At 35.5% G+C, this 25,318-nt stretch overlaps 2 long non-coding RNA genes across 5 annotated transcripts; both read right to left on the bottom strand.

Annotated features, from left to right (window-relative positions):
• Window positions 1-291: 291 nt before the first annotated feature.
• LOC140865496 (uncharacterized) lies at window positions 292-2,577 on the bottom strand. 3 transcript variants are annotated; one of them, XR_012144604.1, is made up of 4 exons: window positions 2,340-2,577; window positions 1,337-1,562; window positions 1,026-1,188; window positions 292-850 (listed from the first exon to the last, which is right to left on the bottom strand). It is a non-coding gene; the product is annotated as an uncharacterized lncRNA (long non-coding RNA). The 3 variants fall into 3 exon arrangements; XR_012144603.1 differs by having other exon boundaries at window positions 295-850; window positions 1,337-1,439; XR_012144602.1 differs by having other exon boundaries at window positions 1,337-2,577.
• A 1,955-nt stretch (window positions 2,578-4,532) lies between these two features.
• On the bottom strand, window positions 4,533-6,222 carry LOC140866912 (uncharacterized). 2 transcript variants are annotated; one of them, XR_012144993.1, is made up of 4 exons: window positions 5,637-6,222; window positions 5,159-5,565; window positions 5,008-5,073; window positions 4,533-4,921 (listed from the first exon to the last, which is right to left on the bottom strand). It is a non-coding gene; the product is annotated as an uncharacterized lncRNA (long non-coding RNA). The 2 variants fall into 2 exon arrangements; XR_012144992.1 differs by lacking the exon at window positions 4,533-4,921 and having other exon boundaries at window positions 4,952-5,073.
• Window positions 6,223-25,318: the final 19,096 nt, after the last annotated feature.

The raw sequence follows: 25,318 nt of genomic DNA, 5'->3' as shown, positions 1-25,318 counted from the left end.
TTAAATGTCAAATAATCATATATTACAAATTAATACTTTTGACATAAAAATTAATATTTGTAGCATAAAAAATAGTACTTTTGACATAAAAACTACTATTTAATACCGTTTACTAAAATAAAATGGACAATAACCCGATGATTCAATTCTCATTCGTGAAAGAAATTAACTAACATGTCTTTCACAAAGAAGATATATATATATATACATGTATATGTTCTAGCAAGCACCACGCTGGACAATTCCCAGTACATGTTCTGAAACATTAAAATGACACATAACTGTGTACTCCCTCCGTCCCAATTATATTGTCCACGTTTCCTTTTTTGTTTGTCCCAAATATATAGTCATACATCATATTTAGTAAAACTTTTTTACATTTTTTTTACTAATATATCCCTATTAACTACACCTTGAAAATTGTGCAATCATTTTTTAATATATTAAATAGGGATAAAATAGGAAATTTATATAAAATTTATTTTTCCAATAAATTTTTCTTAATTCGTGTGAAAACTAAAACACGACAACATATATAGGACGGAGGGAGTATTACTTAAAACAACAGTTCCTCTTTCATTCACAACACTTTTCTAACAAGACCTTCCAACAGAGTTTGATCTTTGTGGAGTGGAAGTGAAATTCAAGAAATCTATGCAATCCTTGATGGCTTCAGCCCTCTGAGAATCAAGAGTATCAGCATATGACTTCGACTTTGTAAAACTAGCAGAAGAAACTTTCCGCGAACATCGAATACGAGACGACACATATTGCAAGGCTACTTCCACCCTTGTTCCGATGTGCCTCAGTAACCTTGCCGGTGAAAATCAAATAGCAGAACTCCATGTTTCTAATGTTTGCATCAATAAAGAACATAATTCAATGACAAGCCTAAAAACTTGCAAAATGTGTAAGTTTGCACAGCAACAAAGATTGCACATTTATATAATATTAATAATGAGCAGCCAAAAGAATAAAAGTTTTTTCTTTTTTTGAGAATGAAAGAATAAAAGTTAAAGTCATACATATCGAATAAAATCTGAAGCCTAAAGTCGAAGCTTTGATCTGTAATTTGCGACCAAAATTCATAAAGTACTTCTTCTCTTGAAATCTCATTGAATTTCAATCTCCTTCCTCTGCTCAATGCAACGAATAATTCTAGCCCGAATTCATTGGAATATTTCATCCCTGTACATGAAAACACTAACAAATCAATTAGATTGAAATTTTCAGCTCATGATTGCAATAATTGATTGAATAATGACTTTGGAATCACTTCGAATTTCGGAGGAATAGTTTGATTTCTAGGGTCAACATGAATTTGAAAACAATTAACCTATGCATAAAGAACTCCTTCCCTAGCGAGCTTCTGGAATTTTTTCTCCACTTCTTCCCAGCCATCGACGTTGTTCTTCCCAGCTTCGCTTCGTTCCTCGTAGCTTCGTTAGATTTAACGGCACGTGAGTCCATATTACTTAACTCTGACAAAATTTCTTCTTCGAGCGATGAATATTTTATCAAGAATATTCAATATGCACATATCAAAGACTGAACGATTCCATCTAGACAACAATACCAAATTCTGACTCAATGTTCTTATTCCTAAAAATTAGGCAGAAGATTTGATAAGCAGATTCTTGACTAAGATAGATACACAAAAATTATACTTTGCATTGGATGCTCGCTTTTATTTACAAGGGATGGAAGGCAGAAGACAAGAGTTGAGAATCAAGAAGGAATTCATGAGGCAATCAGATCAAAGAATTCAAGAACTCATTGAGTTTTCACATATTTTGTATTCTCAAGGCTCTAGCTCACTCGAAACTTCTTGAGTTTTCACCTATTTCATGTTCTTCAATGCTTACTGTTTTCACTTAGAGATGTCGAACTTGCAAAGAAGGCGAACAAAAGTTAACACATTTAAAACACTAATTGACACATAACGGCACAGAGGCAGAGGATGGGCATTAACACCAGCACCATGTACTAAAAGTCTAAAATTAAATAAGTTCCATTAATTATTAGATTCTACTGATTTGCGCTCTAAACAAGGAGTTCGAACAATTAAATTACCGGAAATCCATTTGCAAGAAAAACTATCGTGACAAGTTTACTCAGTCTAATCAATGTTATAGTCCCAAATGTGAATCCCGATAAACATATCTCCTTACACTAATATATGTATGTATATGTAAAGAGATGAACAAATTAATTAAATTACTCCCAGCCGATTTTGTTCTCAAATTTTGCAAACAACTCGAAACGTAAGAACAAAAAAAAACCCTAAATCCAATCGAAAATTAACAAGTACTAGGACGTAAAAACATAAGATATCCTACCTGTATGCGATCAATCAAAACCAGAAACCCAAATCAGCCATAACTTCACGAATCCGAAATAACACACAATTAGATCCTAGTTGTGCGCGAAGGACCAGGTTAAGGAGCTCGGCGAGCACCTGACAAGAGCCAAAACAAACATTCTGAATTCAAAAATCACGGTGAAATTTGAAGATCTGGGCAGAAATCTGATCGTTCTGAGGAAGAAAGATAAGAATGGGAGAAGAAGATCTTGACCCGATTTAATTAATAAATATCGTATTGATTATGGATGAGTATTTGTTTTTATATCGGGTTGACCGTCTCACAGTAAGATGGTCTCATAAGACAGTCACTTTTTTGATAAAAATAAAAGATGGTGTCTAAATTCTTTATATATTGAAGAAAATATATACACAATAATTTATTCCCTATATATTTTGAGTTTATTTCCTTCTTCATACGAAAATTTCCACTCCTCCACGGTCTAATTAATGAAAATTAAATTTTTTGTCTTATATATTTATTATTTTGAGATTTTGGTCATATGTAATCAAATTTTTAATCATCAATTTTTCTTCGTTTTTTTTAAATCATTTTTCATTATAAGTGTGAATTCATGTGATATTACACATTGAAAATGTCAAAACAGACTAGCGGAATGAGTCAATCTGCAACCCACCATTTGTGCGGGTTGGACAATTGCCAACACAACATACCTATTGGTAGCACGGAAAAGAACAACCTACTTTGACACTTCTATTACTCATGTCAATATTATATTAACGTCACATCGAAAAAAGATTAAAATTGACGAAAAATAATAGTTTAAACTGAAATTTGATAATATAGAAAATCAAGTCACAATACATGATAAAATACAATTTTTCACAATAATTATATATATAAAAAACCAGTGTACAACATATATTCTTATTTTTTTAATGAAAAGTTTTCAAAAATGCGTTTTTTTTTCTTTCAGCTCTTAAATAAAAATGAATGATCGAAATGCATATTCTCATATAGTAACAACTAACAAAAATGAAATTCTGATGTCGTTTTTAATTTGAAAAATAAACCTATTTATACATATAACTAATGAGAGAAATTCTGATGTCGTTTTTAATTTGAAAAATAAAAATTACAAATCTTACACCTCAAAAAAGCATAATAAATTACTCTCAACAAAATATGAGTTACAAGTTTTCGCTAGATTATTTGATTATTGCACTTTTAGTTATTTTACATGCTTAAGCTTTGATTACTTAATAATTCCGGGACCAGTCACTACATATAGTAAATTTGTGGTACGACTTTCACAAGGTTTGAAGGTATTTATAAACGCTGAGAAGCTATCGAGATAGACTCGTTCATTCCAAATTTTGAAATTTGAAGGGTATCAAATATGAAGATTTGATTTTCGTTGCAGATGGCATGATAAGTTAAATCTATTTTTCTTGAAAATATTTTACTTTGATATGCTGAAAATCATTTATCTTGATACGCTAATCCCAGAAATCATTCATCTAGCTAAGTTTATCTTAAAATTCTTAGATTCAAAAAATTCAAAATCTCACATACGGCTTAAAAAAAAGACTTAAATAAGTCTAATTTTTTAAAATATTTTTCTTATTAATAAATAAAAAAACAGAAGAAATTTTGACTTTTAGATAAATATTGAAAATTATTTTTTTAAATTATTATTTTTAAATAAAAATAGAAGCAAAAACCAAAATTTATGGCTTCCAAAAAAACACTTGAGCAAATGCTTTTACAAAACAAATCTAAATTTTTTATGAAAAGCACATTTTATTTCATTTTTGAAAAATAATGATTTTTTTGTGGTTGACTTCTCCAATCAAGTACGCTCTTAGATTATACTTGGATTGATGAATTTGGAGTAACATATTTCAATTCTATTCATTTCAAATTCCCCGATGATAGGACTGACAAATATTAGAACTTTAACAAATTCATTTGATATGTCATCTTGCTTCAGTCTATTTCCTGGATTTCAGTCTTCCTCACCAGATCAGGTTCAATACTTTCCCACCACAAAATTATAAATAAAATTCTATAACCATTATTGAGAAGCACTTAAAGATTATTAGCCTCACATAGAAATGCAATCATCATGAAAGGAAATTAAAAAAAATCAAAATAAAAAAACTCAAATCATAAAGAGAGGAAACGTATCTTGCCAAGGGTGGAACATCAAAGACAGAAGACAAACATAATTATAATTACCAATAAAGTTAATGAATCATTCACCCTTCAAAACCACACCCTAAAACACACAAAAATATAAATATCAAACATCAGATAGCACACAAAAACAAACAAACAAGGTCATATGCATAGGGCGGACAGGGTTTCAAAGCAGAGCTCTAGATAATTAGACATGATTCATCTCCCTTCTCTAAAAGCAGAGCTCTAGATAATTAGACATGAATCCTCTTTCTTCTCTTCATCAGCAGAAAGTGATTCTTAGTTATCCGAACGTGATTCCTCCTCTTATCCGGCAGAGAATTCTTTCCAGGGCACTGGCCATTCAAGTGATCAGAGTGTTGGATCAGATGATCCAATGTCTGGCGAACAGTTCCCTGCAGTAATGTTGTATCGACCTTAAATTTTGTTTATTTCGAGCTCTATCTAGATTGTAAATAAATATGATCATTGCTATTGGTACCACAGAATGCTCCTCAGTAGATTGGACAACAAGGTGTTGATTTGAAGTCTGGCCAAGAACAGTCCCCTGCAAGATTGTTGTGACAACTTCAAATTTTCATTATTTCGAGCTACCCTAGATTGTAAATAAAAGAATAAAGATGAGCATTGACCGTGTATTCTTTGGCGAATTGGACAACAGAGTAGCCATATGGATTTTGTAGGATCCTGGAGAAATCAGGACTGCTAAATATCTCATTGATGATCATATGTCGGCCTGTTCCTTCGGATGCCTCAATGAATTTCTTTACAACATCACTTGCATATTTGTTAGTCTTTACAACATCACTTGCATATTTGTTAGTCGACAAAAAATCGAAACACCCTCTCGAGTAATATATCATACATTCTACCAGAATTGATGCATAGACAGATAACGTAAATTTAGCCTTATTCCCGAGACAATACGGCCTTGGCCCATTAGAGTGAAGACATTTGGTATGACCACTTGCACAAGGCGGGATCCGCTTTCGCTGTAGACAATTTCGAGCAAATGTTGGGCTATCATTCCAAGTAACGGCTGCGAAAAAAATATAAGTACTGTTAGATAACAGATTCAAAAGACAGATGATGAAATTCATTAACAAATACCTCAGCTTCTGGACCGGGGAAGACAATGAAGTATTGGCGAATAACGGTAGAACCAATGGGGTCGTTGGCGAGCGGAACGATGATCTGTTTTAGGGCCGATATCACATAAGCTAGTTGGGTCCGAGTTGTGAGACAATCGAGAAATTTCAGCATGGACTGAGATCACCAAGGGTTGAGACAGATAGCCATGAGTAAACCTACATCATCAGTGATCGAGGAAACCACCTTGTCCATCTGTTCATCTTCGCAGACAGCAAAAAAATTTTGAATGACTTTGCTACCGAACTCATTGATCATCAGCATACCTACGTGAGCTTTCACCTCTAAAAAAATCATTTCGATGTCTTCCGGTATCATTTCTCCTAGTTTCTTAATCAAGTTCGAAATCACCTTGCCCTTAAAATCTTCTAAAGATGGCTGACGAATATCTCCGGCTGAAGCGCGTTTGTCATCCATCGGAAATCAATTAACACTTGGATAGAACGAAAGGATTACCTGCTGGAGAGGGTTGCTTATGACGGCTTCTTGAATCGGAAGAGTGGGGAGAGGGTTGCATCGGGCCGCTTGGTTACTAATAATTATAATTAACAACAAATTGTTTTTTGCCCCTTTAAACTTAGAAAATTGCAATCATTAATTTTATGATTAAATATAATTTTAGAAACTAATTTATGATATTTATTAAATTTTAAAGACAAAAAATTATTAACTAATAATATTATGTAAAAATAACCACCATAAATAATCACATTTTGTATCTTTGGTTTTTTATATAAAAAAATAATCGAACTTATTTTTTTTAGATAAATAAATAAATAAATATATATATATATATATCGTAATTATGCTCATTTTTTAAATGAGTCTTCTACTTATCTAATTTTATTTAATATCAGTGTACGAAATTATAGGTACAATTTTATTTTTTTAATTATATCAAATACAACATAAAAACTCCTATAAGTCATTTCACCGGCCAAATTTTTTAGATGCATCTCAGATCCGATCCAACACATTAAAAATTATTATTTTTTAATAAAAATTATATAAAATAAATATTAATCGACAAAAATCTATTATATTAATACACAATAAAAAATTTTCAAACATATAATGTAAAAAAAATGTAGCAAATCTTTCTTATTTTTATATAAAGATAAATATAATAAAATATTCGGATCATATGTAATTTTTTCGGGTTAACTTTCGGGTCAACCCGATTCGACCCAAACCCAAAAACCTCAAACCGATATTTTTTGGATCGACTCGTATCGGGTTGATGGATTGGATTGAGTTTTGACAACCTTAAGTGTCACCCCAACATCACTCTACCCTTTCCTTAATTAATCAAACAGAACAAGGGTTCGAGGGTGGGAGAAATAACTTATTGTGTCGATGCATTAATATTTGAGTGAATTGTGAATAAATCCCTAAACCCAAACCTAACTTTTTATAAATCCCTACAATAAAAATTCTTTCTTAAAACTTCCTAGGACCACCAAACTTGATCAAATCCAATGTTTAATTTTTGTACCCAATTTATGCATTTATGTACTTCATTTATGCTATTTTTGTGCTCAATTATGGTACTTGAATCATCCGCAAAATTGATATCAGAGCTTTAGGTTAATTATTCAGACTTTATATTATTCGTTAATTCATACTTTTCTTTGTTGAGGAGAAGATTTTCTACAAAAGATGACTTCAAACGAAGGTTTGAATCAAGAGGATTTTATTCATATAAAATCCTATAAACAAGTTAATCTACTCATAATAGATTACTTACAACAGGTTGTGATTAATGCTCTTAATTTTGAAGGGAGTAAGAAAGATGATCTCTAACTCTAAATTTTTAGAGATTACCCCAGATTTCTCTAAACTCTCCGGAGATCTTAGAGAAATTCAAAAGACGGTACAATATTACAGCAATCAGCTGTATGAAATTGAAAGAGTGGGTGCCCGGTGAGCCAACTTGTGGCTAAGGGCTTTGATGACTCTTTGTATAAACAATCTTTTGTTTAATATAATTTACACTTTTATTAATGGCAATGACTTTATCTTTCTTCATATTGTTATATTGTGATATACTATTGTTGTTTTGATAAAGACCTTGAATATACTATAGTGTATGTAAGATGTGGTAGCACATGGGGATGGCTATCATGAAACACATCTTATAGTCACTGTATATTCTAAACTGTTCCTAGTCGATTGAGCCGTCCGTTAATAAGGATAAGGATCGCTCGAGTTTGAGACTAGCATTTGCGATGCAGAGTACCACGTTTCATTGGTAGGGAACATAGAGATGTTCGAAGCATGCAAATGGATATTCATATGATGAATGATCGAACTACCCTATCCGAACTTTCCAATTGGTTATCACTTATCGAGTGGATAAAGTCCGCGGTTTTGGTTGTACACCATTAGTCCTTACTACTTGAAACATCATTGAGACTCTATATGCTAGTACTGTGCTTTGACTCGTTTACCGACTCTATTGGGGTCATCAGGTGTCGGAATTGGGTACAGTTACAACACATATAGGAGTCGATGCTTTGTTGTCAAGGATTCACCACATACTTGCGAGTGTGGATGTCCTATGCGATCTGAGGAGATATTAGTGTGACGAATCTCTGGCCAGAGTACATGATGTGTTTTAAGAAATGGTTTCTTAGTAGCACATGCGATGTCACTATTTGATCTTCAAGATGTATTGCATAGTTATCGAATCTCGAACGACTCTCGATTTACCAATGGTTGTTGATTCGATTGGGATATATGGATGAAGGGACCGTACTGTACGCTAACCAAAATCTATTGGTTCTTGCAGGCACTATCAGTGATACCTAGGGAATCATGGGGCGATGTTGCTAGGCGCTCTTACCATGATTCGATGGGCAAGTCGGAAATTGTTGTTCCGAGTCACAAGGAGTTGTGAGCCCACGGCTAGCTGTATCCCTGAACCATTGAGGGTCACACAGAGTAATGAATTTTTAATCCCCGTTGAGATAGTTAAATTTAAAGAGTTAAATTTAATGAACAAAGAAGTTGGACTTCTTATTTAAGAGTAGAGGAGTAAGATTTCCTAAAATTACATAGGGATGGGCATTTTTGGAAACCACTGAATTCGGATTCAGAAAATTTATCTTGACTTTAGAAGATGCAGAAATGGTTTCTGTGAACATTGGTAAAATCGGTTTATCAATCAGAGTCACGATAAATTTTATATTAATTTATGAACATGCGGGCTTTGCTTGTCAGGCTTGAACTTATGACTAATGGGCCCTAAGCTGTTAGCGGCCTACATTATAAATAAGTTATTGCAGTACAAAAATTACACACAACAGGTCACAATTTTCGAAAAACCCTATTTTTCTCTCAAATAGTGGCCGCCCCCCTCCCCTTTGCTCGGGAAAAATCCAGCCTGTGAATTTTGAATTACAGTCTGGTTTAACGGATCAAATTCGTTAATTCTCTTCGTAGAAACTTCTAATAGATTTTTTAGTGCAATCTATCAGAGGGATTAAATCTCTGTTCGTGGACCTGATTGAAGAACAGTTCGTCCATCAGTTCCTGGAAGATACAACAAGAGCAAAGCAATCTGTTGGTGTCCATAATCTCGATTCGAGATTGGATGTAAGAATTTATAATTGTTATTTAATTTTTACACACACAATTTAATCGTTAAGTTTTGATACCCATTATAGAATCGTTCCATATAAAATTTTTAAACTTCCGCTGCACCGGGTATCAATTCTGATTGATCTGATCACCGTTCTCCAACAGTGGTATCAGAGCCAGGTTGCTCAGATCAAGCGATTAAATTAATCGATTGTACAAAAATTTTTTAAGCCTCGGTTTTTGAAACAAAATAAATTTTTTAATTAAAAATTTTTCGGGCGAAAACACGGGCAGCGAGAGTCGCTGCCCCGGGCAGCGACGTGATCGCTGCCCGGCCCGAGCCCCTTTGGGGCGCGAGCAGCCCGGGAATGTCGCGGGCGGCCCGCGAAAAATTAATTTTTAATTTTTAAAATTAAAATTTTAATATGTTAAAATTATATTTTTGGTCCGATCGAAAATTGTTTTTGATTAGTCCACGAGGCGTCGGATCGAATTGTTCGAGTCCGAAAATTTTAAAATTGATTTTTGGATAAATTTGAATTTTTGGAAAATTTATAAATTTTATCCGTTAAATCAGATTTTATGAAATTAATTATTTTTGGTACAATTGATGATAAGATATGATCTTATGGATATATTGAGTAAAATATGATTTTATGTATAAAATTGGATTTTATATGTAAAATATGATTTTATTTGATAAAAAGATAAAATATAATTTTGTATGTAAAATAAGATTTTATATATGGAATATGATTTTATCCTTTTAAATTTAAATTGCCATTGCATGTTATCCAATAAATTTATTTTGAATTAAATGTTATTGGATAAGGATGATCGATTGCCATGACCAATTTTGTAGGTGTATGTTAGGAATTTACATTTGTTTTTATTGTTGTTGGATTTATTAATGGGCCTGGTTTATGGCCCAATATGAATTGTCATATGTAATAAAAGTGGGCTTGGTTTATGGCCCGTTCCCACCCCTTAAAATGTATCCTCTACTTGTCATGGTTATTTATTGTAAATACATTAGACTTAGTGGGAGATGAAGATTTGAAGATGGAGGTGGGCCCAGCAGACAATAAAAACAGAAGAAATGTAAATTGGAAGCTCAATGTAATAGGATTGCATTGCATACTGCATATTACCTAGGATTGGACTAAGACTCGTGATTGGCAACCACGGGTCGATTAGAAATGGAATCGATCATCCTATATAATATATGATGTTATTGTTGTATGCATGTTTTAGACTAAATTGTGTGAATCCGGCAAGCATACAAAATTTTAAAATGATGAGACAAATTTTCAAAATTAAAATCCCTTATTTTAAATATGATTTAAAATTGATATCAAGATAAATAAAGGAAATTTAAAATTGTTTAAATGTTCCTACCTTCCATCAACGATCAATGTATGAGATGCTACCCGCGGATACGGTCCGGCTCATATTATTGGGGGGGCCCGTTCGTCGGAAAGTTGTACATTGGATCGACACATGTTGTAAGTTGGGTGGAACTCCCATGGGATCGGCTCATATTATTGGGGGATCCACATGGCGACCGTCCATCACAACTTAATATTGATGGGTCATCTTGACATGTCACAATAAACGGCGTCATATTATTGGGCCCTTATTGGACATGAGGTAAAAACGTGGAGGTTGCTTTGGAAGCAATTGGGCTCTACCTTTTGAAAATTATGGTTGACTGATATTATTCGGGACCATAGTTTGTCAATTGGACTCCATGTTCTCACTAAGAAAAACAGTTTTCCGTTTTCACTAGAGGGTAGTGAAATCGTTAAAATAGTGGGAGTGAGATTCATAAAATAAATTTCGCCTATTTTATGTCTTAGTAAATTAATTAAACAATCACTGATATTTGTCTGTTTCTTTTCAGTATTTCATAAAGATGAATTCGCGTAATCCACTTTTCTCGATCCTCGAACAAAATAAATTGACTGGCGCAAACTATACGGAATGGTTCCGTAAGTTGAAGATTGTCTTGACTTCGGAGAAGATGCTCTACGTGTTAGAAAAATCTCCTCCGAAGGAAGCACCAGCTGATGTAAGTCCGGAAGAGTTGGCCAAACATGATACATGGTGGGACCATGATATCAAGGCCAAATGCTATATGCAAGCCTCGATGTCTGATGAACTCCAGAGGCGATTTGAGGACACCGTGAATGCTGCTGACATTCACGTACAACTCAAGGAACTTTTTGGGGCTCAATCGAGAGCTGAAAGGTTCGCTACTGTAAAAGAGCTAATGACGTGTCGCATGCATGAAGGGACTTCGGTCCGTGATCATGGGGTACGAGTGATTTGGCTCATACAGAAGTTGGTAACGCTTGATTTGGTGTTGGAGCATGAACTCAACGTGGACTTACTACTTCTATCTCTTTCTTCTTCGTTTGACGGATTTGTGGTGAATTTCAATATGAACAAGATAGAGGCCTCCCTTGAAGAGATGGTCAATATGCTTGTGACATATGAATTCACTTTAAAGAAGGATAAACCGGCTTTCTTGGTGGGCTCCTCTTCTTCTGCTAAGAAGGGGCCAAGTACAAAGGGTAAGAAACGTTCTGCCCCACCCAAGAAAATCGAACCGGAGAAGAAGTACAAGACAAAGGCTTCAAACATGGAAAAGTCCAAGGACGTTTGCCATTACTGCAAGAAGCCCGGTCATTGGAAACGTAACTGCAAGGAATATCTAGAGCAGTTGCGAACTGCGAAGGGTATGTTCTATATTGAAATAAATGTTTCACTTAATACTACTTCTTGGGTATTGGATACCGGATGTGGATCTCACATTTGCAATGATTTGCAGGTGATGACAAGAAGTCGCAGGCTTAGAATGGGTGAGACCCAGCTGAGGCTCGGAAATGGTTCCAGAGTTGAAGCTAAAGTTGTGGGAGATATTTATTTAATTTTGCAGAACGGTTTTAAGTTACTTTTGAGAGATGTTTTATTTGTTCCAGATTTGATTAAAAACATTATTTCTATTTCTATGCTTGATAGAGATGGTTATTCTTGCAATTTTGTGAATGTGATTTGCAATATTTACAAGAATGAATGTTTGATTGGAAATGGACAACTTGAAAACGATCTATATAACTTAAAACTAAAAGACGTTCCAATAAATTATGTTGATAAACCGGCAACAACAAACAAAAGAAAAATCGATAGTCAAAACCCGGCAAACCTTTGGCATGCTAGGCTAGGTCATATTTTCTCAAGGAGGATGAACAAGCTAGTGGGAGAGGGCATGTTTGATATGTCTGATATTAACTCTCTACCTACTTGTGAATCCTGCCTGAAAGGAAAAATGACTAAATCTCCTTTTAAGGGAAAACCTGAGCGTAGTCAAAATCTGTTGGATTTGATCCATACAGATGTTTGTGGTCCATTTAGAATTGGTACTCAATATGGCCACACCTACTTCATTACCTTTACCGATGATTATTCTAGGTATGGGTATTTATATTTAATGAAATATAAGTCTGAAGCATTTGAAAAGTTCAAAGAATTCAAGGCTGAAGTAGAAAACAAGTTAGGTAAAAGTATTAAAGCACTTCGATCGGATCGAGGTGGAGAATACTTAAGTACCGAGTTTTTGGACTATCTGAAGGAGAATGAGATTCTCTCTCAGTGGACTCCTCCTATGACACCACAGCTGAATGGTGTATCGGAGCGTCGTAATCGAACTTTGTTGGACATGGTTCGATCCATGATGAGCTTCACTGAGCTTCCACCTTCGTTTTGGGGCTACGCACTTGAAACGGCGGTGTTGTTGTTGAACAACGTCCACACCAAAGCAGTGGACAAAACACCATACGAGTTATGGAATGGCAAAGCTCCTAAGTATTCGTACTTGAGGATTTGGGGATGTCCTGCTTACGTGAAGCATACAGTGGGAGATAAGTTGGATAGTCGATCCACCTTAAGTTATTTTGTAGGGTATCCGAAGAATTCAATCGGATATTATTTCTATCATCCTGCTGAAACAAAGGTGTTTGTTTCAAGGAATGCCACCTTCTTGGAGAAGGAGTTCTTATTGGATAAGAAAGGCGAGATGATGGAACTCGAAGAAATTCGAGAAGAACCCGAAATACAAAATAATGATCCTACACCTCAGGAACCATTGATGGACACGCCTATACTTATAAGATCCGAGAGGACTTCTAGACCTCCTATCCGATATGGTCTTCTTCTTGAAGGGGATCAAGATGAACCCGATGTTGGATGTGATCCAAGAAACTTCAAGGAAGCAATTTCTGATGCGGATTCAAATTTATGGCTTGAAGCTATGCAGTCGGAAATAGATTCGATGCATACAAACCAAGTTTGGTCTTTAGTAGATCCTCCCGATGGAATTGTTCCAATAGGGTGTAAATGGATCTACAAGAGAAAGCTTGGGCCTGATGGTACGGTATTGACCTACAAGGCACGATTGGTGGCGAAAGGTTATACTCAAAGACAAGGAGTTGACTATGATGAAACCTTTTCACCAGTTGCAATGTTCAAGTCCATAAGAATCCTTATTGCCATAGCTGCTTGGTATGACTATGAGATATGGCAAATGGATGTGAAAACTGCATTTCTTAATGGAAACATTATGGAAGAGATCTATATGACGCAGCCTGAGGGATACACATCCATGGGAAACGAGCATAAGGTATGCAAGCATCAGAGATCAATCTATGGTCTAAAACAAGCATCAAGAAGTTGGAACCAGAAATTTGATGAAACAATAAAGGATTTTGGTTTCATCAAGAACCCGGAGGAACCGTGCGTGTACAAGAGAGTAGTTAAGGATGCTGTGACATTCTTAGTACTTTATGTTGATGACATCCTACTCATTGGGAATGATGTAGGGATGTTGCAGTCAACAAAGATATGGTTATCAGGTAGATTCTCGATGAAGGATTTGGGCGAGGCATCCTATATTCTAGGGATACAGATCTATAGAGATAGATCTAAGAGAATGATAGGACTCACTCAAGCAATCTACATCGACACCATATTGAAACGGTTTTCAATGGATGGGTCCAAGAGAGGACATCTACCTATGTGTCATGGAGTTTCTCTATCCAAGTCTATGTGTCCCAAGACTGATGAAGAGATAGAGAAAATGACACATGTACCATATGCGTCAGCCATAGGTAGTATCATGTATGGGATGATATCTACCAGATCGGATGTAGCATTTGCTCTGAGTTTCACGAGCAGATATCAAGCTAATCCCGGTCAAATGCATTGGAAAGCCGTGAAGGACATTCTTAAGTACTTACGAAGGACTAAGAATATGTTCATGGTATATGGAGGAAGAGAACTAAAATTGGAAGGCTATACCGACTCTAGCTTCCAAAGTGACGTGGATGACTCGAAGTCAACCTCTGGATTTGTGTTCATGCTCAATGGCGGTGCTGTCTCTTGGAAGAGTTCCAAGCAGGACACCACATCGGATTCCACCACTGAGGCAGAATACATTGCAGCATCAGCTGCTGCTAAAGAGGCCGCTTGGATGAGGAATTTCGTCCAAGAGTTGGGCGTTATTTCGGAAGTTGTTGGTCCAGTCCCGGTGTACTGTGACAACACGGGTGCCGTTGCTCAGGCAAAGGAACCAAGGTCTCATCAAAGATCCAAACACGTACTGAGGAAATACAACATCATCCGGGAGATTGTGGAAAGAGGAGACATCACTGTCGAAAGAGTGGCCTCTGCAGACAATATCGCTGATCCACTTACTAAGCCCTTGCCAGGACCATTATTTGACAAACATCGCGAAGCAATGGGTTTACGTAGTATGACTAGTTGGCTTTAGGGCAAGTGGGAGATTGAAAGAGTGGGTGCCCGGTGAGCCAACTTGTGGCTAAGGGCTTTGATGACTCTTTGTATAAACAATCTTTTGTTTAATATAATTTACACTTTTATTAATGGCAATGACTTTATCTTTCTTCATATTGTTATATTGTGATATACTATTGTTGTTTTGATAAAGACCTTGAATATACTATAGTGTATGTAAGATGTGGTAGCATATGGGGATGGCTATCATGAAACACATCTTATAGTCACTGTATATTCTAAACTGTTCCTAGTCGATTGAGCCGTCCGTTAATAAGGATAAGGATCGCTCGAGTTTGAGACTAGCATTTGCGATGCAGAGTACCACGTTTCATTGGTAGGGAACATAGAGATGTTCGAAGCATGCAAATGGATATTCATATGATGAATGATCGAACTACCCTATCCGGACTTTCCAAGTGGTTATCACTTATCGAGTGGATAAAGTCCGCGGTTTTGGTTGTACACCGTTAGTCCTAACTACTTGAAACATCATTGAGACTCTATATGCTAGTACTGTGCTTTGACTCGTTTACCGACTCTATTGGGGTCATCAGGTGTCGGGATTGGGTACAGTTACAACACATATAGGATTCGATGCTTTGTTGTCAAGGATTCACCACATACTTGCGAGTGTGGATGTTCTATGCGATCTGAGGAGATATTAGTGTGACGAATCTCTGGCCAGAGTACATGATGTGTTTTAAGAAATGGTTTCTTAGTAGCACATGCGATGTCACTATTTGATCTTCAAGATGTATTGCATAGTTATCGAATCTCGAACGACTCTCGATTTACCAATGGTTGTTGATTCGATCGGGATATATGGATGAAGGGACCGTACTGTACGCTAACCAAAATCTATTGGTTCTTGCAGGCACTATCAGTGATACCTAGGGAATCATAGGGCGATGTTGCTAGGCGCTCTTACCATGATTCGATGGGCAAGTCGGAAATTGTTGTTCCGAGTCACAAGGAGTTGTGAGCCCATGGCTAGCTGTATCCCTAAACCATTGAGGGTCACACAGAGTAATGGATTTTTAATCCCCGTTGAGATAGTTAAATTTAAAGAGTTAAATTTAATGAACAAAGAAGTTAGACTTCTTATTTAAGAGTAGAGGAGTAAGATTTCCTAAAATTACATAGGGATGGACATTTTTGAAAACCACTGAATTCGGATTCAGAAAATTTATCTTGACTTTAGAAGATGCAGAAATAGTTTCTGTGAACATTGGTAAAATCGGTTTATCAATCAGAGTCACGATGAATTTTATATTAATTTCTGAACATGCGGGCTTTGCTTGTCAGGCTTGAACTTATGACTAATGGGCCCTAAGCTGTTAGCGGCCTACATTATAAATAAGTTAAATTACACACAACGGGTCACAATTTTCGAAAAACCCTATTTTTCTCTCAAATAGTGGCCGCCCCCCTCCCCTCTGCTCGGGAAAAATCCAGCCTGTGAATTTTGAATTACAGTCTGGTTTAACGGATCAAATTCATTAATTCTCTTCGTAGAAACTTCTGATAGATTTTCTAGTGCAATCTATCAGAGGGATTAAATCTCTGTTCGTGGACCTGATTGAAGAACAGTTCGTCCATCAGTTCCTGGGAGATACAACAAGAGCAGAGCAATCTGTTGGTGTCCATAATCTCGATTCGAGATTGGAGGTAAAAATTTATAATTTTTATTTAATTTTTACACACAATTTAATCGTTAAGTTTTGATACCCATTATGGAATCGTTCCATATAAAATTTTTAAACTTCCGCTGCACCGGGTATCAATTCTGATTGATCTGATCACCGTTCTCCAACAGTTACCTCGGCAAATTGAAGAAATCCTTAAGAAACAAGAAGAAATTCTTGAAACTCTAAAGGATCTTCAAAATAAAATCATAAATCTAGAACACACTTCTGGTTCTAGAAAAGGAAATACAGGAGGAAGGTTACCACTCTCGTTTGGTACTGAACCTTTGTTACATCAGAAAGGTAAAACCAAAATGGTTCAAAAACCTTTAACTGATGATGAAAGGATGATTAATCTTATAAAATCAGTATTAGAGAAAAACACTATCTGATGACTACTTTAAAAAGATTAAATCTCGAGGATCTACAAGATCTTGCGGATTCTTTTGCGAATCTCAAAGTAGTAGATCTAAAAATGAATTCCCTTGAGGGTGAACAACCCATAGGGAATCCCCCAAGATATGTGGTTAAAACAGAAGAACCACATAGTGAGTTCCAGGTTGGAGAAAATTCACATCCAGCAGGAACCAGATCAAGAAGGAGTAAAATCCCACTCCATCAAACTCCTTACGGAAAAACTGTTTTAGATCCAATACATCCTTACGGGGTTATGTTAAACCTTGATGTATTGGACTTCAAAAACAGAGAAGATCTTATAGATGATTGGACGTCAGCTATGAGAATTGCAGCAGGGACATTAGATCTCAAGAAAGAAGGATTCATTAAACTTCTAGAAATGAGTCTAATGGGATCTGTTAAGATTGCATGGGAGATGACTATGCCAGATACGAAGGAATCAATCTTAGCAGGAGAATCCCTCAGCGAAATTGGAGAAAGAATGACCACCCTATTTAAAGCATAATTCATAGGGGTAGACTATTTCAATAATCAAGATACAGAGAAAAAGAGAAGATATACTCAAGCTCTGTATATCCTCGAGTTACATGATATTTGTTTAGTTGATGAATACATTATGTTATTCACCAAATACAGATGGAATTCAGGAGTCGAGGAAAATGTAGCTATTCAGCTATTTTTCGCAAAAATGCCAAGTCCTTGGAGAGAAATGCTGATTAAAGAATACATTCCAGGTCATCTTGATACATTGGCAAGACGCGCGTCCTTTTTGAAAGAAAATTTGGCAGAATAGTGCCATATGGCAGCATTACAGAAGAACTACAAGAAAATAAGGGGTATAGATAAACATACACCTTTATGTTGTAGAGAAAATGATCTTCCAACGATCATTGGAAACAGATCACAGGGATTTAAAAGGAAGAAATTCAGAAATAATCCCTATAATAAAAGAATGAGAAGTTCTTGGAAACCAAGAACATTTTGGTCCAAACAAAAAGCCAGATATTATAGATCAGGAAGAAGAAGTGGACCTACAAGAACATCCCCAGTAACAAGCTCATCACAAAGCAGGGGAAGAACACCATCAAGAATAACTTTCAGAAGAACTCATACAAAAGCAATTGAAAGTTTCAAGGATTGCAACTGCTGGACATGTGGAGCAAGAGGACATATATCTACAAATTGTCCAGAAAACGAGAAAAAAGGAGTTAAACTCTTTGAAGCAACACCAGATATGGATGATGCGGTCTTCTTTCAAGATCTAGTCCAAGTATATCAATTTGAGGATATCCCCTCAGATGAAAGCATATACGAAGAAGAGATATTGTTTAGTCAAGAAGATTCTGAGGATGAATCAGAATCAGAATCAGAATAAAGAAGAAGTGTTTCGGCAGGAAACACATGAAAGTTTGGCTGGATTCTTTAGCCAAACCACGATATCTCATAATATGGTCCAAAAGATTATGAGAGAAAATCCAACGTTACAAAAGTACCAGGGATTTTCGGCAGGACAAGTAGAAAGAGTCTTAGGCAACCTAGGGCTTAGACAAAGAAGACATAATTTGATTTACAAAGTATCCAGAAGGGAAATGGAAATCCTCATGGAGTTAACAAGTAATCAAATAGAGATGCAGTTAATTCCTTTTGATGAAATAAGAGAGGAATTGCAAAAGTTGAAAAGTGAGGTAGCAAGGATGATGTCTTGGATTCATATTGGAGCAATCCAAATAATGATTAAGGCAACTTTTAAAGAAGGAATAGATTCACCTATAGATATCGTAGTATGCGATAAAAGAATGGGGAATATTCAAGATGCTGTCCTGGGTACTATCTCAGGAAATCTTTGTGCAGGAAAAATTGTAGGAGTTATTTATCCAAGAATAGCCTACAATTTAGCTGACAGGGACTTTAGTCGAGCCTTGACGTTGCATCAAAACTTCAAGGAAAAAAGACTAATGAAGGAAGGTAATAGGCCATATTCTATTACATATCAAATTTCATATGCTCTTTCTAATACTCACCATTCTGAATTATTTATTAGAAATGAGTTCATTGAAATTCCAGAGATATTTGGGAAAGTTGCTCATGTGATATACCCAGAAAGAATCGAGTTTCCTTTAATTCAGGAAACAGACATTTAAATTCAAGACAGATCGGTTCTATACAGAGACCTTAAAAGAGAAACTCAAAGGTTATCTTTCCAAGAAAACCGAATGACAAGTAGGAGATGGGACAAATCTCCTATTCAAGAAATTCCACCAGAAGAAAAAGAGTTTTCTATAATAGGAAAACTTAGATCTCCAGAAGGATGGAAAGAAGTAAAAATAGTATTCAAAATTACAAGTCATCGGAACCAGTTCCCTTGTAACTCGATTTACTATTTGGAACAACAGGAAAAAGGAACTTACCAAGGATTGAAAAATATTGGAGAATTGGAAGTTCAAATCTGTGGAATTCCAGGAAAAGAAGTGGATCAGCTCATTCTTGGCCTAGAGTTTCTGGAGGACCATAAACCATGGAAACACCTTGAAAAAGGAATAGAGTTCATGACAAAAGAAAAGACTTGGAAGATTCAATAAGAATTCTACAAAATGGAAAACCAAGAGAATTGGATAAGGGACAATCCCTTAATCAGATTCGAAAACTCTGTTTACAAACAGAGGAAGAAGCAATTGTTGAAATTAGTAAGTCATGAACATGATTTACTAGAACGCATTGAAGAGGTAAAAATGAGTAACCATACTCTACCTTCTGAAGCCTTAGGAAGACTAAAGGCGAATAGTATTAATCGGATTACTGAGTTACAACACATGCTGTTAAAAATGGCAGTGCCATTTAGTAATCCCTTTAAAAAATGACAACAAGTCCATTCTCCATATACATTCCAATAGGGATGTTGTATGAACAATATAAGGCTAAATACTTTGTAGCTTATATTGATTCGGGAGCAGGAATTTGTACAGCAAAAAGAGGAGTCTTCCCTGAAGAATGTGAAGAAGAATTACCAAAAATTGCTGGACGAGATTTCTCTAGAAGAATTTTAATTCTTTGTAAAGGAATAAAACAAACAGAGATCCTTATGGGAGGAGCAGGTCAGACACCTTGGTACAAGGTAAAGACACCACCAATCTATTTCCATGATACAAGAGCTGATATCCTGTTGGGAAATAACTTCTTACAAATGTTTAAGAAGTACACACAAGACAATGAGTCAACAAGGCTTATGTTCACTACAATTTGTGATCATAAAATTATCGTTCAAAGACTCAAGGTTGCTTTTTATCGACAATTGTCGATAATATTTCGTAGCCAGCATGGTGATAAAGAACAACTTTTTCACCCAAAAATGAAAGATCCAAGAAGGTTTGGAGAAACCATGTTGAAAATAACAACAGAACAAGAACTCCAAACAGAGGATATGGAGCTTCTCAAGATAACTCTACATCACAGAGATATAGAGTTAGAAAATAAGGTATCCCTTGAAGATGTCAAAAAGAGGCTCAAAGAAAGTTATAACGAACATCCTTTGGCATGGTGGGATAGAAATCAACTCAAAGCCAGTCTTACTCTAAAGGAAGGAAAAGAGTATGAATTCGTCAGATATAAGCCTATCCCGATGAACTTAACAGATCAAAGGGATATGAGAATGATTATCAAGGAACATTAAGACCTTGGTCTAATCAAAGAAGGAGTTTCACCATATAGCAGCCCAGGATTTCTGGTCAGAAATCATGGTGAAATAAAAAGAGAAAAACCCAGGATAGTTATTAATTACCAAGGTATTAATAAAATCCTAGAGTTTGATGGGTACTTCATACCCAATAGAGAACATCTAATTAGCTGTGTACGAAATGCTAGAGTGTTCTCAAAATTTGATTGTAAGTCTGGATTCTACCAGATAAGAATGGAAGAAGGCAGTAAAAAATTCACAGTCTTCTCTACTCCACAAGGACACTATATTTGGGAAGTTATGCCTATGGGATTGGCTAATGCACCCCAGATATTTCAAAGAAAGATGGATAACCTTTTTAAGGATTATTTCAACTTTATGTTTGTTTATATTGATGATATTCTTATAGCATCAAAAAACATCGACGAACACATTAAACATTTAGAGATTTTCTCTAAAATTTGCAAACAAGAGGGATTGGTCTTATCTGAAAAGAAAGCAGTCATAGCAACAAGGAAAATTGAATTCCTTGGTATTGAGATTGATGAATCCGGAATAATTCTACAACCCCATATTGTGGAAAAGGTAAAGAATTTTCCAGATAAACTCAAAGACGTAAAACAACTCCAGAGATTTTTTGGAGTAGTTAATTTGGAGGGATGTTCATTAACAATCTAGTAATGTACAGAAAGGTGTTCAGTCCTTTGTTAAAAAAGGATGCTAAGTTTATATGGACCGATGACCATACTAAAGGGGTAAACCAATTAAAGGAGATATGTAAGAATCTCCCAAAAATGGCTATACCCGTAGATGAAGATGATCTGGTGTTATTCACGGATGCCAGTGACGAATGGTGGACAACAGTCCTTACCAAGATCACCCCAGATGGAGAAATACCATGCAGATACTGTAGCGGTCTTTTTTCAGAATCAGAGGCCATCAGATGGCATATCAACGAGAAGGAATTTTATGCAGTTAAAAGGGCTTTCGAAAAATGGCCATTATTTTTACTTGCTAAAAAATTCACACTCAAGATTGATAACACCCAGGTAAAAGCTTTCCTAAGAAATAAGATTGAATCTAAACCTGAGAAAGCTAGGTTATTAAGATGGCAAGCATTATGTAAAAATTATATTTTTGATATTGTTATTATTAAATCTCATGAAAATATTCTTGCAGATTTCTTAACAAGAGATGGAAGGCAGTGACGTGGATTCCATCATGAAAATGCAGAGGCATCTCAGGGAACACCTTGGGTTGCTTCAAACCGAGTTCAACCAGTTAGCCATTAATACTGAAATGGCCGGCAGGTTACAACAAGCTGATCGGATCAAAGTATCTAATCGAATTACAGGATGTATGCAGGCTCAAACACAACTTTTGGCTGCTATTCAAGGGCCAATTGTGAAGGCTATAGAGAAACCATTGGTTTCTCATAAACAAGATATGCTAAAACCACTGGTTTTACAAAAATAAGAAATACAACCACCGGTTGTGAAACAAGATGTTGAGGGATCTAAAACTCAAGAAACAATTGTGAATCTATCATCAGCCTTTGATGATTTGGATGAAGCAACAATTGATGAGGATAACTCATCAAGTCAACCCTCCGCCTCTGGGGTAAAAGAGGAAGAGATCAATCTTAGGCCCAACACAGACAAGGGCAAATATAAGATCGATACTATCCCAGCTATTATTTCTCCATTTCAGGTTTATCAACAGAGGTGGGAGAAATTAAGTACAAGAAGTGAAATTAACCCTAACACTTGCAGGGTTGATGTAGCAGGGATATATCCAAGGATTTAGCTAAAAAACAATGTCAATCCTAAGGATGTAAAGCTCTGGTATGAATTTGGGGCTTTGGCCTCAGTTTATACAACGTCACCAAGCTTTTCGGAGATATCACAGTTACCAAAATAGATTCAGGGAGCAGTCCAAGAAACAAGGGCAAATAACGACCATTTGTCCAGATGAGATGTGCTTTGAATTATATTTCTTTAGTGCAGCTCCAGAACCAATCGAGAAAGGATCACACGAGCCCTTTCATTTCATCAAGCTGAGGAGACCTGACATGAATAATCAAAAATTCATCAAGGATCCCCTATCTGAAGAAATACCATTAGTGTCCACTTTTGGAGAAGATGAAATTTCAAGTTTTCGTTCAAATTTTATCAGAATTCTGTGAACGGATCATTCCTGTTAAACACAATGACAGGAAAAACTACGGCTTTTGCGGAAGAACTCTTCGAAAAGAAGAGAAACTTTTTTTGGAACAACAAGCTGCCGGAGAGTAAAGAGACTCGCCGAAAATTTTGTAACATGGCTCATATCGGAAGATGGTCAAAAAACATCTGCCCAGAGTGTCCAAACCAGAAGGAGCCAGAATTCGGAAAAAACTTCAGACCCCGAACGGATCGAAAAAATTTTTTCAAGACAAGCAAAGGTGGACAGGGACCACCAAAGATGCGTTTTTTCAGGGGACCACTGCAAAAGCAGAAGATGCCCCGACAACAATAAAAAAGGCATGTGAGGAAGATAGAGCCAAAAGAAAAAGGACAGCATGTGACTCCTTCACCAAAAGATGCCATCAATAATGGCATAACAGGACAAGGTGGATAACGGGTGACTCATCCACTAGCTAAAGATGCCATTAATAATGGCATAAAAGGACAAGACAAAATAGCTGTAAGATTCCCTGAAGTTTCTCGGTGAAACGAATGAAACCTCAGCTATAAATACAAGCGTTCAAGGAAGCTGAAGACATCGAGCATTCACTTCAGTTTTCTTACAAATAAATTGTTGTAATATTTATCTTTCGATTGTAATAAGTTTTCTGTTTATGTATTTCAAGAATAAAGCTACTATGAGTAACTAAACAAGTTGTCTTATCCTCTTCAAAGGAGTTGATTTATATAATAATATTATGTCTGAATAATTTTTCTAAAGTCTCTTGTTTTTTCATGCTCATATTTTATAATTAAATTCATATACCATAAGCCTTAAGGTAGAAAACGAATTAAGGCTGTGCTGGGTGTCGTTGAAGGAGCTTGTGCAGAAACCATCTGTTGCGACTGCGTGGTTGGAGTGTGAGGAGCACTTCGTAAAACTCGGCAGGTATGACCCGACGACACTATGGTCAAAGAGGTATTTGAATTTAATTCATCTTACGGAAGCATGTTGGACCCTAATCCAGAGTATATCGGCTGGAAACCTTGCGTAACCGATAGTTCTGCTTGGCCTGAACGGGTTCGATAGGTAAAACAATGCCACGTACAAAGGATTAAATGTTAAACACTTTGTTAAGACAAATTTGGGGACCACTAGGGAGTTGAAACAAAGAAATTTGAGTGTAGGGAGTTAAGAGAAAGAAATGTTTGGGTTTGGGATTTTAAAATAATTTGCCCTTAATATTTTTTCATTATATTAATTATTGTCTAGTCTTTAATTTCAATTATATATATTCACTTTTATTTTTTCTAAAATATACTTTTATTGTCTAGTCTTTAATTTCAATTATATATATTCACTTTTCTTTTTTTCATATTTTAGAAAAAGGGATTTCATTTATACTCTTTTGGTTGATCTAAGAAATCCTATAGAAGACAATTCAGCAATATATTTTGAGGGATAAAATTTTGAATTTCTACAAAATTATACATAATATTTTAGTGTTTACGGGTCATATAACCTCATCCACGAGTAATATTACTATTAACTTGATAAAGCAGTGTTATTTTGCTACTTTTTTTTAAATTTATTTTATAAACTTACCTTTATAATGTATCTCCTTCGTTATTATAGAGAGATCATTAAGTTATATATCATTATATCTCGCATTTGGAACATATATATAATTGAAGTCATACCAAATAAATTAATTGAAGACATGTCACGTGAAGAAAGTATAACAAATGAATCAAAAGTAAAATAAAATTATATCGCTTTTGGAACATATAATCATCAATATCGTGCTATAAATAAAATTAATCCCTACCAAATTCGAAGGAAAAAAAATGAGAAAAATGACTGAATGATGATTTTGCACAATCTTTAATAAACACTGCATGTATATATATGAGCCTAGCATTCGGGCATCCCACAGTAGGGGATGTTGTGGAGGAATCGACATCCACAACACACTTCCTTCTTCTTTTTCTTTTTTGTGTTTTGTTTGTTTTGTTTTTTTGGTTTTTTTTTTTTTTTTTTCATTTCATGTTTTTGTATTTTGTATGTTTAACTCAAGTTACTCTGACATGTTTTTTTTTTCTTTTTTTAAAACAAAATTGTCTTTTATTATTTTCTAATTTATCAAATTTTATTTTTTTTTCCAAAAATTGTAGGGGCGACGAAAATTTTCGAAATCCCGATCCTTCCTGAATCGCATTTTATTTTCATCCTGAAAAAACCACAACCCAACATTTTCTCGAACCGAG

Source organism: Henckelia pumila, chromosome 4 (assembly GCF_033568475.1).
Source record: "Henckelia pumila isolate YLH828 chromosome 4, ASM3356847v2, whole genome shotgun sequence".
Lineage (NCBI taxonomy): Eukaryota > Viridiplantae > Streptophyta > Magnoliopsida > Lamiales > Gesneriaceae > Henckelia > Henckelia pumila.
The sequence above is the reverse complement of the archived record's forward strand: the minus strand, read 5'-3'. Positions and strand labels throughout refer to the sequence as shown.